We start from the raw sequence: 13,311 nt of genomic DNA on the forward strand, positions 1-13,311 counted from the left end.
TGATGGGGTAGCATTTGGGAATTGGTTAATATAACAATCAACAGCAATTAATCATCGATAGAATAGGACGCTAAGATGAGCCCAATACCCTTTTCCTTGCCGAGATATAGCTACGACTATGCTAGCTTTACCGTAAAGTTAGCATACTCACTGTTTACAAATATATTTTTTATACAAAATATTGGAATTATATTTCCATGGAATAAAAATGTTTCATGGACATTCGAATGTAATATCGTTCACTTAATTTTGTCAGTATTCGTACAAAAAATATACAAAAGTAACATATTTTATAAACTCTGAAACAAATATCTTATTAGTGTAGCTATTTAATATAAAATCGTTTTTGTAATTAATTATACATAGTGTAATCCTGAATATAGCATCATCATACATTTCATATCACGTATTTAAAACTAAAAGCAAAACAGATTAATCTCGTGAAACTACATGCACACATACTAGAAATAGCATGAAAGGAAACTTCAACTCCTTTAGCCCCTATTTACATTTAATTAAATCAGTATTTAAACGGGGTGTACACACAATCACAGTTTGGAAAATGTTAGCATAGAAACGGGACCTCAAACATCAAATATGGACTGGTATTTGCTTGAGTATCAACTTGTGTTGTAAATGGTGGCAATCCCTTATCCTCAAAGGACCGCTGATGAGGCACTTGTCCATAGTCCGTACACTATTTTCATTTTATGCCAACTATGTCTTACATCCCTACACGACAAGGCTCTTTTGTTTCTCCAATTTTGTAATTAAGGGATGTGTTGTACTGTGATTTCATTTAAATATTTAACTATTTTATTGGGATTTATCAATAACTACAAAAGTGTATTGGATATATTTACATAAATTTGACATTAAACATATATAATAGGTACTTTAATAAGTTTCGAGAGTTGGGTTCTGCATCGATAACTATAATGTTGTATTCAATGTTGGCTCCGAATATTTTTAACATTAACAAAGTTTAATATAAGTTATAAATTGTGAATCTTAGTGATATATTGAAATAAACTGTAAGTGTATAAACTCTTTACATAATATCCAGTTAAATTAGCATTAATGTCAGCAAATTGCAATTATTTGTTATTGTTTTCAATAAACAAATCCAGTTTTACCAGCAAATAACCGCTTTTAGTAAAGACCGATATACCTGTTTTAGCAGGTGTACAGGGTCGGACTTACTTTTCACAAACGTTTATCGAAATGAATTCAAACATGGAATCACACAACAGTTCTACAATACAAGACTATCAAAATCAAATAAACACATCACAGTCACACTCTTTGGCAGCGTCGAGAGTGCAATTTCCTTTAAAGTCCCAAGCAATTATCTTAAGTGCCTTAGAAAACACCAAACTTCAAGACTACCTTCTCCCACTTGGAAATATAATTCAACCGAAAAATATAATCTTCTCTTCTAGATTATCTAATAATCGCATATGTATGTATTTATCCAATAAACAAATAGTGGACAATTTTATGAATAATCATGGTCAAATAGAAATACAAGGTGAAATTGTCAGAGCAAGAAGGTTAGTTGCACCAGCGGAACGACTTGTGCTCTCCGGCATATGTCCTTCAATACCGCACGACTTGCTAATCAATGAGCTACAAAAAATCGGCATAGTTCCTGTCTCCCCCATGACCTTCCTCAAAATAAGTGCTTCTATGCCTGAGTACAATCACATCCTTAGTTTTCGAAGACAAATCTATATCAGTCCTCACAATCTAACACTGCCAGAGTAATTTTCTCTTGTTTTTGACAACACGACATATAGAATATTCACTTCTCAAGACAGTTTAGTTTGCTTAAGATGCAAGAAGCCAGGACACATCGCTTCACAGTGCTCCGAACCACTAGTTCAACTAAACCCCAACAAAAACAATAAAGCATCGGTATCCAGCGCAACAAATATATCCTTGCAAGCATCCGATGACACAAACCCTTCTCAGTGTGAACAAATGTCTATTTCTAATATCCCGGAGATACCGAACAAAGTAGATGCATCAAATAAGGACAGTCACATAATTAATCAACCAAAAAGAAACTTTGATGAAATTATTTCAGCTGAAGCAGATCCATCTTCAAAAGAATGTGTAACATTTTTCCACCACCTAAAGTCCAAACAAAATCTAAAAAAGCTAAAATTAGTTCAGCAAGAACTTCTGAATGCCCATTTTCTCTCTTACTTGACTCTGCTAAAAACTTCATAGAAAATCACCCTCTATCTTTCCCTCTAAACGTTGATCAACTTAACATGCTCCTAATGAATATCACGGGGTCAACAGATCCTATAACCATAATTCAAGAATATACCACAGACCTACCAGCTTTGTCCCTTATGCTCAGTCAAGTTTATCCCCATTTAAAGGAAAGATTCATAAAACGTAAATTCACGTCCATAAGAAAAAAATCCATAATTATATTAACAGTGAGGCATCGGAAGCGGAAAGTGACACATCTCAGTTAAGCCAACAATAAATTCAAGTCTCTACTTCAGTGGAATATTGATGGTTTTTTCCATCGCCTTGCTATGCTCCGTCACCTAATTGGTGAACAATCTCCTGATGTAATATGCCTACGGGAAACTAATCTGAATCCCCCAAAAAAATATAACTCCAACCAATATGACTGTTTTCGTTGTCTAGTCCTTTCTCACTCTCTCAGCGCAGTCAAGGCTATGCAAAATGTATACCATAAACATCCCATTGAGAAAATTATCAGGGCCAAATTAATGAAAGCTTAAGAAAATTTCAGAAGAGTCCACTTCCTATGGACACATTCAGAAAACGCATTGAAAAAGACACGGCAAGACGTTTTTCATATAAAAAAAGACGTTGAATTACGAGCAGTAGCTCCTGAGATATAATCGGTCAAAGTTGACAGGCATTTGCGACGAAGTTATAAACAAAAGTATGATAATCTTAAAACCATTTTCTTGGAGCTATTTCTATAATAAAATCCATAGGTATTGAGCGTAAAAAATATCACAAACAATTTGGTTAAAACAAATCTGTTCGTCAGAATTTAAAGTCAACCGCCTTTTGGTATGACTTTATTAGGAAAAGAACCTTATAAACAGAACTTAACCTTAGAAAAATAATGTAAAACTTAAATTAAAAAGCAGTTAATCATCTTCGGAACATGAAAAATTGTCTTCGTTAACGACAACTCTATTTTTTGCTGTTTTTAAAGATTTATAGAAGGAATGGTAAACCCATTCTAACAATTCCATTAGTTGGTTATATTTTGAAATATAAATTGGAATTGATTTTTCAATATTTATTTAGTCCAATATCTTTGGTAGGAGACCATCGAGAAAACTCCTCATTTTCCTTTTAAAATTGATAGTTAAAATTTTTCTGGGGAAATGTTGTTTTATAAAACATATTGCCAGGGTGGTCTCTTTAGACTTTCATGTGCACAATTTAAGGTGATAGAAACAGTTCATTGTGTGTGTTCCCTTTCCTATTAATAAACGGACTTTTCGATACTTTGCCCATTTTTTCAAAGTTGAAAAAGTCACTTGTTTTCAGCTCATAAAAAATATAAAATAAAAATAGCTTTCAACGAATCATCATCTGATGAATCAGTAACATTCTCCTATAAAGAAACTATTGATTCTTGTGACGTTCATTTTTCCGATAAAGATGAAGAGCAAGACATTCATGTACCAAATATTTTACCTGATGACTTTGTCGTAGTGAAAGCTTCTGGAAATAAATCATACAGATTATTTATTGCCAAAGTCGGCAAAGTCAATGATGATCGTTATGAAGACGTATTTTTGAAGATGTCAAAGCCAATAAAAACCAGCTCTTTCAGATTTTTAAATGCAGTAGGATTCTCTGACGACCTCGCCAAATACATTTCTCTTTTCGATTAACGTTTTGTATTTTAAGTTTGGTTTTTTTCAAGAAAGATTGGTTTCTTTTAAACGCCTACCATTTTTTTTATTTGAGGTTGTATACATTTTAGTTTTGGGGCAAAAATACGCACTTGCGTACTACTGCTCCATTTGTAGGGGGAAGAGTACGCAAGTAAAGATTTTTTAAAAACTGTTTTTCATTTATTAGTGAACTTATAGAACTACTGTCGATACTTATAATGGAAAACAATATGTAAGCTCTCCCGTAATAACATTGGAAAAGTTCTAAACTATTACAATTTTTGAAGATGACAGGACATAACGAAACTGCGTGTTTTTGCCACCAATTACCGTAAATAACAATCTTTAAAAATAAGTTAAAATGAGTTTACAAAAATAAAAAAAAATGTATTTAGATTATACTGTATTAAAAAATTGTAAATGAATTTCGTGTTAGAGAAAGATAATACGGAATGTTTTATATATTTTATTTAGTATTTTTCAGGGTTTACAGGTGACTGACTATATATCAGAATGCTGGAAAGGAAAATAATGTGAGGTGCACATGCAATGTTGAAGGTAGAAGGTGCAATATCCTTACGACGCTATTTTGTTTTGATATATTTGTGACCGGGGAAGCAATATGAACAGGGGCGGAGATATCACAAATAAAAAATGTAATTAAAATAAGAAAAATGGAACACGCAATAACAATTAGTCATGTACAGGGTGATGATATGTCAAATGAAATATTTTAATCTATTATTTTCGATTGCTGTAGACGAAGTAGGTTAGTTAAATAATACTAGTACGTCAGTAAGTAATATCCAATATTATGCTAAACTTACTTAAAATAGAATCTGATGATAATGATAATGATAATAATTTTGCCATCTATTTCTAGTTTGCATCTACGTGGCTCTTTACTGATCACTATACATTTAGTTTTTTCTACTGATATTCTCATATTAAGTTTGTTTGCTGTGATATTGAAGGTGTGAAGCTGTCTTTGTAGGATCTTTGTTATCAGCAATTAGTACTGCATCATCAGCATAGCATACTATCGTGATTTTATGCGCTCCCATGTGGTATCCGTGTCGTTTTCTTACTTAGTGAATTATTTGATTCATCACCATACTGAATAACAATGGGCTGAGCGAGTTTCCTTGGCGGATTCCTCCTTTTAGTTCTATGCATTATGTTTCCCCTGTTGGCATTATAACTCTGGTCTTGTTGTTCTTGTTAATTTCATTAGTTGTCCTTATTATCTGATGGTCTATTTGTTCAGCTTGTAATAAATTTAAGATGTCATTTCGCTTCACCCTGTCAAAAGCATTTTTTAAATCTACAAAGCACATGTATGCTGGTTTTACATATTCAAGAGACTTCTCTATTATTTGTCTAATAATCCTATTGTGCTGCGGTTCTTCCGGAAGCCTTGTTGTTTATCTGCCTTGGTTGGCTTTTTCCTCGATTTTATCTTTTACGACTGCCGCTAACAATTTTAATGTACTATTCATCTGACTATTGCCTCTATAATTTTCAGGATTTCTCGAGTCTCCCTTTTTAAGTATCGGTAGCAGGAGACTTTCCTTCCATTCCGTTGGTACTACTCCGGTATTTATTATATCGACGAATAATTTTAGGAACCATTTGCGTAGTGTTGTTCCTCCATATTTTAGCAGTTCATTGTTTATATTATCAGGACCAGGTGCTTTTCTGTTTTTTAATTTTTTTATTCCATTATCCATTGTTCCTCCGTAATGTTATCTATGCGTACAAATTTATTCATTTCTGTTTTTTGTGTCCTTATCATCTTCCACACCTTTTTCTGGGATCCATAGAGGTCGTAGTCCATATCTTGGGTAAATTTCTCCCAGTGTTCTTTTTTGATGTTATCTATTTCTTGGTTTACTCTATTCCTGATTCTTACGTAGTCTTCTCGTGCCTTTGGTGTCTTCACTCCTTTGTATGTTAGGAAAGCCTGTTTCTTTTCATTTGCTAGTGCTTTCACCCTTTCGTCGTACCATGGAGTTTTGTATTCCCGTTTATTTCTGTTAACTTTTCTTTTACCTAAAGCTTCTAGTTATATAATTATTATTAATTAATATTAATTTTCCAGAATTCTTCTATATTCTTTTAAATCTCTCGGTTATGGCTGTTTAGCTTTTCTATTAGTCTGTTTCTATACAAGTTGTGTGTCCCTTCTTCTTCTTAGCTTTCTTTGTTAAATTTCTTTTCTACTTTTGTATTTCGCTTGCCTTGTGTGGTGATTGCTATATCTATTTTTTCTAGTACCAGGCCATGGTCGGATCCTACATTGGCGGAAGAAAGAGTGCGCATATCTATTAAATTCTTGGGGTGTATTTGCCTGTTTGTTATAATGTAGTCAATCAAAGAGTTACTCCCTCTTGTAACTGACCAGGTGATCTTATGTTGTATTGGGTGGTCAAAGTATGTGTTATTGTATGTGTGTATGTGAATTAATTCGGTGTTTATTCATTAAACAAAATTCTAGAAGTCTTTCTCCGTTATCGTTGAGCGTTTCTTCGTTAAATCTTTATGTAATTCCAGCCGCAGGTATGTTGCCGACTCTGGCGTTTAGGTCTGGCTTTTGTAGTGTCCAGTAGATCTTGGAGCTGTCCATAAAAAGCATCTTTGTCTTCTTTGTTTTTGCTGTTATCCGGTGCATACACGGGGATAATATTAAGTGTCGTCTGGTGAAGTTTAAGGCAAACTAGCATCATGTGTTCGTTATATATCTTATTTCTTGAATATTGTTACTATATTTATTGTGCATTAAGAGGCCTACTCCTTACTGAGCTTGTTTGCTTTTGGCTATTCCGCTGTACAGGAATATAAATTTGTTTCTATTGGCACATTGCTTTTCTATGAAGAATTTTCAATAACCTAATGTGCATTAATGTCTCAAGAAAACAAGAAATAGATGCAATGTTCCCAAATAATGGAGTAAATAAAATAAATAATGGAATTCGTTTTAGATGATGATTCTTACATGGAGCAGAATGTATGTTTTGTACTGGACTCTTCTCTGAAGATACCTCGGGCGAACAATGGATTCAGTGCTCAGTGTTTTAAGTGGGCTCACACCGACTGCACCAATGTAGACAAAACAGACACACATATTTGTGATTTCTGCCTCGATGGCTAATTTTATCCCGTTATCCTAATATCCGGTATTAAGAACATTTTTTTTGTCAGTCTAAATTTACCGTTTTTTATAAAAATTTAAATTTTATTTTTTACTTCATAGAAATGATTTATTTTCGTTCAATAAATGATTCTCCATAGTCTATTACTTGTTTTGCTCTAAAATATTCATAAATTAATTGACGTTTTAAAACTATTATTAGGGTTCAAAAAAAAGTATCCGATATTAGGGCACTTTACACTAATTTAAACACACTGTATTGTTACAGGTTCACTGACATAATATCTAAATGTTACACGGCTGATGTATGCGCTTTCGTCTTTAAATACGTGTTTAAGGGTGTTTGTGCTACTTTTGTTCACGTGTTTTTACCACCCACGGCGACTCTGATAAAACTGCAGGTTTTTACGGAAGCGAGGAACGAAACGAAGTGTAAAATAAATTTAAATAAACTTACGTTTATTTTATAAGAAACTACTCTATAATTTTATTTCACAATATTAAATTGATTTATAGTTGACCATATTAAAAAACAACCGGAATATTATCTTTGATGGGATTTGTTTTTATTATAATCTTTTGACAAACTGTCATTAGAACATGTATGATCAGAAATAAGAAAAAATTTAACTGTAGAAGGAAATAAGATAAAAATTGCAGAAAAAAGTCAGTCATAGCGGCCATCTATAATATAATTAATTGGACAAACTTTGCATCTGACGTTGAATTATATGGAACAATTCCGATGTAATTGAATTACTTACCAGAAACAGTAAGTTCCTAGTTGAAAAAAATATGTCTACATCTGAACTGTAGAACTGGAGTTTACCAACTTAATTGGCATCGTCTTGTCGCGAATATTTGTGACAGTGGGATTTTGACTGACGAGTGTAGCGGACGATATTTTATTTAAGAGAGGTCTCCAAGTCCTCTAAGTCGAATTTAACCGTATGCCGTCATCTCTTTTATTGAGTCAATTTGAAGACCTATATATAAAAAATAAATTAAGATTTTTTTTGAAAAACAACTGGAATATTGACAATGTGTATTCTTTATTCTTTTATTACATATTTCGCTTATAAAACAACAATTTTTTCTTCAAAAATATATCAAAATGAAATCCACAATCTTTTATCCCCTTCAAACCAAATTTACGATCATAAAATTACAGAGTACACAAGAACAATAAAAAAGCAAAAAATAGAGATATACACTTGGCATTTGTGGACCTGAGAAAGGCGTATGACTCTGTACCAAGGTCAGAACTATGGGAGGCAATGTACAAATTAGAAATACAGACGGAACTCATAGAAGCTACAAAAGCTCTGTATAAAGAAAATAAAGTGTCCATTAAAATGGGAACAAGAATCATATGAGACTTCACCACAACAAAAGGGCTCCTACAGGGTTGTTCCACATCTCCAACCCTATTCAAAATGTACTTAGAGAAAGCCTTGACTACATGGAAAAGAAAATGCGAAGGCATGGGAGTACCGGTACGGAACGAATACCTATATACATTAAGTTTTGCAGACGATCAAGTAGTGATTGCACAAGACCAAGACGACCTCAGCTACATGATGAAGAAACTACAAGAAGAATATACCAAGGCTGGCCTAGATATTAACCTCGCGAAAACAGAGTACCTATCTACAAGTGAAGAAGACATAGAAGATCTACAGATTGATGACAACGTAACAATCAAAGGAAAGGATAAATTCAAATACCTGGGGTTTATAATCACGAAAAAGGCAACAACAGAGGAAGAAATTACACAAAGATTAGGACAAACAAGAACAGCAATCCGACAACTTAACTCAGTATGGTGGGATAGACACCTAAATATGAAGACAAAAACGCAGATTTATAAAACATTAGTGCGAAGTATTATGACATATGGGGCTAAAAATTGAATCATAAACAAGAAAAACAGCAGTAAGATAGTAGCAACAGAGATGGAATGCCTGCGAAGATGCTGCAGAGTAACAAGAATGGATAGGAGAAGTAATGACGAAATAAAGCAAAGAACATCAATAGAAACAGACATACTAACATATATAGAACAAAAAAGACTAAAGTGGTATGGACATGTAAGAAGAACTAGCGACAGCAGATGGATAAAGAGAATAACCGAATGGAGCCCCATAAGAAGGAGGAAAAGAGGACGACCCCGAAAATCCTGGAGGAACGAAGTAGAAGAGAGGACTGAACGATGGAGAATGGAACAACAGAGAGAGATGGAAACGGTTGAGCGAGGGAAGGCAGTGAATACTGTAGAATCCCTAAATATATATATATACAAGAACAATACTCTAGATGGGGTCTGACTAAAGAACAATATAGTAATTTAATTGCTTTAATATTCTGAAAATCTCTAGTGAATCTTTTTATAAAGCCAAGCATTTCTAGGAAAATATTGACATATAATGCGATTCAAATAAAAGTTTAGAGTCTAAATTAATTCCCAGATTACGAATTTCGGTAACCCAGTCAACGAGAATGTTCTGTATATTATAATTATATTCGATTGGGTCTCTTGATCGTCCAAGAGAAACAGCATGACTCTTGGATGCGTTCAGGGCCATGGCCTTCAAAACACTCCACTCACTCAACCGATCCAGATCGTGTTGAAGAATAGCACAATTTTCTGTATTATTGATAATTGTGAAGAACTTTACATCGTCCGCAAAAAGAAGAGGTGAACTGTGCTGGAAGCAGTAGTGTATATGATTGATGAATATATTAAATAACAGGGGTCCCAGATGAGAACCCTGGGTACTCCTGAATAAACCTTAATCTCAAGGGAAACAAAATCCCTAATACGCACCATCTGAACTCGGTCAATCAAGTATGTTCTCAGCCATCTAAGAAGTGGCCCATCAACACCCACTTTTTAAAGTTTAACTATTAAAATATTATGGTTCACCAAATCAAAGGCCTTGGAGAAATCAGTGTGTAGGCATGCATCCTACAGCCCCTCTCCATAGCCTTCCTCAGGAAGTCGACAAACAATAGTATATTACATACAGTTGATCTGCTATTCCGAAATCCAAATTGTTGGTTTACTAGCTGTTTTTCAAGTGAAACTTAAAGATAGCCACCTATGAAACATTCAAATATCTTTTAGACTAGGCGGGATCTGTAGAAATTGAGACCATAATGGACATTTTCCATAGGAAGCTATTTTTTTGCTGGAATCCCTTCAGGATGTGCCCAATATTGATAATCACGATATGCGCCAGTCGCAAACCCTGTGCTAAATTTTTTATTTAACAAAATCTGAAAAAAATTTCTCATATTTTTGCTTCTGTTTTCGTTTATAATTCGGAAAATATTGATCCTAGAGAAAAAATTATAAAAAGTTAAAAGTTTCGTTATTCAATTTTACACAATATTTCGTTAGCTGGAAATTGAAAATTTAATGTTTATTGTTGAAAAAATAGCAATAATTGGAAAAAAAGTACAAAAAAATGAAGTTAATCCTTTAAATGTTTTCGACTTTCTAAACTTGACTTACAAGCTCCATATTCCGCCTAAAAGAACTTTTTAATATGTTTAAAACTTGTGCTAAATTTTGTTAAGATCGGTCGGATAAGTTTTGCATAATAATTTTGCAATCCAGCCTACTGGAAAAAAATCGCAAATTTTCAAATTTATAGTAGGCCCTAAATAAGCCTCTCAGATAGTTGCAAATTTTTTTACATATAAAGAAAGAAATTTTTTTAAAGTTTTAAACATTTTTTAGGCTTATAAACAAATTGAATAACTTTACGAGCTTTAAACATATCAATTTCAAAATTTATAAGGTGGTGATACAACCTCTGCATTTTTTTATCAAGGAAAAAGCAAAATTGTTAAATTGTTTTCAATTGTCCATGCTGCCACCAACACAATCTGCAGCTGAGCAACACTCGCTTCGTGTATATTTCCAAGTACAGCAGTGGCTTGGAAATAACCTGAATGCTACTGAGTGGGGGTGGGAACTAACTCAAAATGGTCTTGAGCCAATACAAACTGAGCAGGTATTACTACCTGACTCATTATTCAGAAATATTAGTTGCAAATGTAAAAAACTTTGTACAAGAATGGATTCCTTAGATTTTCTAGAGGCACAAAATAAAGCTACAGATGAAGGAGAAGAAACATTAAATTTACAGATCTAGGATGAAGATATTGAAATGGAAAATGAAGGTTTTAAGGAAGAAATAAGACCTGAAGATTCTTGTCCTTTTAAAAAAAGAAAGACTTAAAAAAAATTATTAGAGATTGAGTTTATTTATGAAAAAAAAAATTTTTTTCGTTCGCCTTTGTCTTAACAATTTAAATTATTTATTAACAATTTATAAATACATATTTGTTTACTAAAAGTAACAATTTACTTCAATGTATAAATTGCAAGCTCAAAAAAAATGCATGAAGAAAAAATGCAATTACTTGTTTAACATACATTTGTTTATTGCAAATTTCCCAATTTGGGAAATATGCAATAAACAATTATTCGTATTTGTTTAAAAACAAGCCCTCTATCACTTATGGTTACACGGCAAATGTATGTCAACTTTGACCTTGAATATCTCGGCAACCAGTAAGCCGAATTTATCTTTTTTTTTTAAAGAAGCGTCTTTTAATATTCTTTAAGTGTATAAATTTTGAAATTGATATGTTTAAAGCTCGTAAAGTTATTCAATTTGTTTATAAGCCTAATATATATATAAAAAATGTTTAAAATTTTAAAAAATTTTCTAGGCTCTCCTAGTGAACCGATTTGAATTTTACAAAAAGCGTTTGAAAGTTGGAGCCTTCTTTTATATGTAAAAAAAATTGCAACTATCTGAGAGGTTTATTTAGGGCCTACTATAAATTTGGAAATTTGCGATTTTTTTTTTCCTAGTAGGCTGGATTGCAAAATTATTATGCAAAACCTATCTGACCGATCTTAACAAAATTTAGCACACGTTTTAAACATATTAAGAAGTTTCTCTAGGCGGAATATGGAGCTTGTAAGTCAAGTTTAGAAAGTCGAAAACATTTAAAGGATTAACTTCATTTTTTTGTACTTTTTTTTTTATTATATAATTATTGCTATTTTTTCAACAATAAACATTAATTTTTCAATTTCTAGCTAACGAAATATTGTGTAGAATTGAATAACGAAACTTTTTACTTCTTATAATTTTTTCTGTAGGATCAATATTTTCCGAATTATAAACGAAAATAGGAGCAAAAAAATGAGAAATTTTTAATTGTTTTCAGATTTTGTTAAATAAAAAATTTAGCACAGGGTTTGCGAATGGCGCATATCGTGATTATCGATATTGGACACATCCTGAAGGGATTCCAGCAAAAAAATAGCTTCCTATGGAAAATGTCCAATCCAAAACAGATCCCGCCTAGACTATTTGGTATTACACTGATTTTACTAATGGGCATATAATTATTCACCAATAAATCTCCCGCTTTAAAAATAGGTGTTAAAAAACTATTTTTCCAGCATTCTGGAAATTTATTTAAGGATAGATTAACAATGTGAAAAAGGGGTCTAGATAATATAAAACAACAATTCTTGATAAAGCTGGGAGGCAATCCATCAGGACCAGGACCCCTTTTCACATCCAGTTCTGATAATTTTAAATAAATATCAGATATATGTAGTTATGTTGAAACCAATCAAGTTAGTAAGGCCAAATGAAGGTGGATTACTGGGTATGTCACGACTGGACTCAACACCACCATAACTCAACACAGTGGGCAAGGAAGGCTTTCCCTGTGAATTCACAAACGACCAAAGTCCCTTCAAATTATTTCTTAGTGATGTTTCTGTTAAATAAATATGATGATTATAGCCTTCAGCTTTAACAATTTACAGTTGGCCCTCATTTGAGAAAAAGTGCGATAATCCAGATGCGATTTAGATAAAAGATATTTTGTGTGAGATTTCTTTTTTTCAACTATCAATTTCTTCAACTCTGGTGAAAACCAAGAAGGAAATCTACGTTTTAATTAACTTTTTAGAGGGATAAATAATTCTGGAGCTTATTAAACTATATCATTAAAAATATTCATAATTTAATTTAGTGGTTTTCCTAAAAAGAAATTATCCCAACAGAACTGTGATAAAAAAACAGTTATTTTCACATAGTCAGCCGACTTAAAGTCCCTATAGAAACTAACCAAACCATTATTATTGGGAAACCTTTTGGTCATCTCTATCTCAAATTCTAGTGGAAGGTGCTGCATACCCTCCCTTAA

This window comes from Diabrotica undecimpunctata, chromosome 7 (assembly GCF_040954645.1).
Source record: "Diabrotica undecimpunctata isolate CICGRU chromosome 7, icDiaUnde3, whole genome shotgun sequence".
Taxonomy (NCBI): domain Eukaryota; kingdom Metazoa; phylum Arthropoda; class Insecta; order Coleoptera; family Chrysomelidae; genus Diabrotica; species Diabrotica undecimpunctata.